Genomic DNA, 4,474 nt, shown 5'->3' on the forward strand with positions numbered 1-4,474 from the left:
CCCCCACCCTTCCCCTGCTCCACAAAGTCCCAGGGTATGGGTACACTGTACCCCCCGCCTTGCTTTACCTCTCCACCTCCATCATTGTAGCTTTCTGCCTTTTTGTTATGTTTGTGTGTGGGGTTTTCTTGTTTTTCTTTTTCCCCTGGCCTTTGGAAAGCTTTGGGACACAAGCACTGAGCATCATTTTACAGAGGCACCACCAGAGCTCACAGTGAAATCTTAAGACATAAAGGGAGTGGGTGGCCAAGGCCCAGGGACTCCTCTGCCCTGCATCATCTCCAGTGGCATGAGAAAAGTAAGCATCAGTTGAAAGAAAAGCACAGGCTTTAAGAAAACTGAGGCTCTCCACATCTCAATGGGCCTGACAGCAGTGGGGAAGCAATGTAGGAATAGCCAGGTGGACTCTGAGGTGGTGGGGTTTTTTGTGCCCCCAAAGAAATGCACTGGCTCCCACCAGACTGTGACCACCCCAAGGGCAGGGATGTGGCTGGTATGAGCTCTGCCCCACAACCACCCAACCCGCTGTGCAGGTGATTCCCCAGCCCCCTCTGTGCTGAATTTTGGAGTGACATGGATTGAGTGGCTGCAGCTTCTGGACCGCAGAAGAGCTGGTGGCACTTTGGGGATGAAGGCTCTTCTGCTGGTGCGTGCACAGGGTTCTCCCACACATCACTTTGGGGAGCTGACATTGCTCCGTGAGAGCAGGGACAAAGCTGGAGGATGGCTGCTTGGGCTGAGGGCTGCTTAGGCCCTCTGTAGGGCCTCTGTAGGCCCCCCTGAGAAGGGTCCAAACCACTCAGGTTAGTCACAGCTGATGGGTTGATCTGAAGAAATGCCACAGTTCATTCTCTTTACCTCCCTGTGCCTTGATTTGCTCAGCTGTGCCGTACTGGTAAGGTTGATGGCAGCAAGAGGCACAGAGATCCCCCCTGTGCCTGTGCAGCATTGAGCACAGCCTAGACATGAGGTCCCAGACCCAATATGGGACCTTTCCTAAGGGCTGTGACAAACCAACTAAGGATGGAAGCCTGTTTTCCAGCAGTTTAGTATTTCTGAGAGCTCTACCCCTCGGTGAAATTGGACTGAAAGCAGCTATTGTGGGTGGCCAGGCATGGCTGCAGTCCCTGAGGAAGGCGGCTGGCACCAGGCAGCACCGGCTGCTGACCCAGCGGGGCTCACAGGGAGCCTGGGGCAGGCGGCTGCCACCAAACCCTGCAGCCCACAGCCGAGTCACCAGGCACTCACACCCAGCAGGGAAGGAGCCCACCGCAACCTCAGTCTAGACACCTTGGGATGTGACACCTCGAGTGCTTTGTCCTTGTCACGACATCTTAGACTAGTGCTCAGTGATGTCAGTGGAGTGGGTCTCACCCAGGGCAGTGGTTTACACCCTGCAAACCCTGGGGCTGGAACACAAGAGCAAGCATAAATCTGGGCTGCAGATGCCTGGTGTCTGGTCAAAAATGCTGCAGAGGACATTTTAGCAGAGGATGCTGTTTCTCCCTCAACCAGCTGAATGCATCCTCAGGTGAGCATGGAGAAGGTAGGCAAAGCCAGCATGAGGGCATAGGCAGCTCAGCCTTACCGTGGCTCTTATCCCCCATCCCCAGGACACAGGGATGAGCACTTAGCACTCGAGCACCCTGTGGACATAGCTTCCCTCATCACTTCTCTCCAAGGCTCCTTGCTCAGCTGGTTTTCCCTGCTGGCCCTTATGCCTGACTCCCAACACACTGGGCTTTGCTCATCCCCCAGCATCCCTGCAGCAGATCCCTGGCTGTGCCATGGCTGCACTTGGTGATGTCAGTACTTCCCTCCGTGCTACCCTGGAATCCAGCACCGGGGTGTTTTACTTCCCTCTTCTTTCCTTCTTTCTCCTCCAAAAAGCTTAAAGCACTTTTAATTGCCATGGTAATCTTTTGCAAAGCCATACAATTATTCCTGGTTCCTCACAGCTGCTTTTCATGCCCCCTCTTGCTTCCCCATCCTTTTTTTTTTTTTTGAAGGTAAGCCCTGCAGATCCATCACTCCTAGGGCTTGCAATGCTGAACACCCCAATTTTTCTGTGCATCCTCCCCCCAGGAGCTGCTCCAACAGGGAGAGGTTTCTTCCCCCTTTTGGGAACTCCACAACCCGCACATGTTTGCAATGAGCCTTTGCAAAACAAGATGACTTTTTTATTAGTCAACTGAGAGGCAATATTTTCAGCTCCTCGCATTCCACAAAGCTCACACCCGCATCCATCTTGGTGGCTTTCATCCTGCATCCCTGTCGCTCCCCACCCATCTCAGATCGCAGCCTTCACCCTGCACGGGACAGTGGCATAGTCGGCTGCACTCTGGCCCCTTGCCGCTGCCTTGCAGCCTGTGCCATGCCTCTGCTGGTCAGCAGTGCTGGAAACCACGATCCTGCCGTTTCCAGTGCCTCACTAGAAAAACTCCATCCATCCACTTGGCAGTTGGGACCACCCCAGGCACTCACTGCCTGGGAGACTCCTAAATTTTACACTGTCCCAGAACAACAAATTGTGTCTTCAGTCGCAGGGTGGGAGAGGGGACAAGCCCTATCAAAGACAGGCTTGTTTTTCCCCCTTTGTATTTCAACAGCTGCTGCAGACAAGCCAGGCCACAGTCAATTCTTCGGCTGCCTCCAAGGTGGGGGTTGATGGGGGTTTTGCCTCCTCCCTTGGTCATCACATTACTTCTCTGCAATTTTCCCAGCTGCTTAAGCTCATATTTGAGCAGCCCAGCAGTCCCTCAGGATGCTTCCCCTTGGATTCCCCCCTTTGCGCCTGCTTCTTCGTGGGCCTGGGGTGAAGCATCTGGAAGGAGGACAGATGATCCAGCTGCAAGAAACTTGGGAAGCCAGCAGGCCTGCCTGCCTCTGTGCTGGCTGAGACCTGACAGCTCAGCTCACCAGAGATGCTGCAGGGAGCAAAAAACTCTCCTGGACAGGAGGGGAACTGAGCTGACAGGAAAAGTCTGGCTTTGCTGTACAGACAAGCAAAGCTGGGGCTGGAACAGGAGCAATCCTTCCAGCTGCGGGGCTCACCAGGTAGCTGGGGACACCAGTACTGACGGCTGGAAGCCCACCTTGCCAAGCCACTTCCTGCAGCACCCAAATCCTCTGCCCACCCCTGAGCCAAGGAGCTGGGTTCTCCTGTCCCCTTCCCACACTGGAAGGATGCTCTGGGGCATGATTTCCTGATGGCCTGGCTCCTTTCTCCCTGGCTCTGCTCAGAGCTTCAGTTTCACCAGCATCCCCCTTACACTGGGGTTTCCTAAGAGGCTGGCAAAATCCAGGCAGTGGCACAGCTGCAAAGATGCCTCTTCCCGACTGCTGTGCTCTGAGCAGGATGCTGCAAGTACCAACTGTCAGGTGAGAGATGGCCAGAGCTGTTGAGTTTACTGGGCTGGGCAACTCAGACATGGAGCTGACAGCTGTCAATCATCCAGGGTCCCTGTGCCAGGCAGGTCCCTGGAGCAGCTCCCCGCTGCTGGTGGGGCTGCCACCCCTAAACTGCCATCCCTCCACCATCACCCTCCAGGGAATCCCCACACGAGGCTGGGATGTGAAAGGGCTTCCCCATTATCACGGCTCCTTCTCCCAGCAGAAAGAAGCAGCCTTTTAAGAGAAGGAGGAGCAAAGGGAAGGCTGGCAGAGCTCCCTGCCCCTCTCAGCTGGCTGGGCAAGGGCTCCCATTTCCTTCCCAGGATCAACAAAGAGCACCAGAAGCTTGTGAAAGGGGTGATTCAGCAAAAGAGGATGAGAGGAGAGGCAGAAACACCAAGTCAGCACAGCTGGGTGGGGTGAAAGCCCCGTTCTGTGAAAGCCACGGGGAGCAAGGCTCAGGTGTCCTGCTCCTTCGGGGATGGGGGCAATTCTTGGAGGTCCAGCTGTTCCCAGGAACCCGGAATACAACAGGAAAACAGTGGTGGTGGTTTAGTTTTTTTCTTTCCCATTCCCAGAACCATCAGGTCAGACTGGCCTGGCATGTGATGGAGTGGGTGGGAAAGCCGTTTTGCCTGAAGAGGAGGAAATGCCATCCTCAGTTGCCAATCACAAACATTGAAAAAGCTGAATTACAGCCACAGGACTGGTTGAAAACCATCCATTCTGGCTTATAAACATGCTCTGCTGATTTGGCTCCTAGTTTCTGACCTGTTAAAAGTTCACATTTCTTCCATAAACACAAAGGGTTCGAGATTACTTAAAAAGAAAAACCAGAAAGCTACAATTCCCACACAGTTGCATGACTCCAAGAGAAGGCTTGCGGAGAAATCCAGCCACGCTCTGAAACCAGGAAAGCTGAGAGCCCTGAGCACTAAACAGTCCTGAAAAATGAAGTCTCTGAATGCACTGAGAGCTCTTAACTTTTTTGCCCCAACTGCCGATAATTCAGCCAGGACTCAGTCTTTAAAGCCAACAACTTTAGATAAACGACATCGTATTTACATCAGCGTAACTGAGC

Source organism: Athene cunicularia (genome assembly GCF_003259725.1).
Source record: "Athene cunicularia isolate RWA chromosome 20 unlocalized genomic scaffold, athCun1 chr20_part1, whole genome shotgun sequence".
NCBI lineage: Eukaryota > Metazoa > Chordata > Aves > Strigiformes > Strigidae > Athene > Athene cunicularia.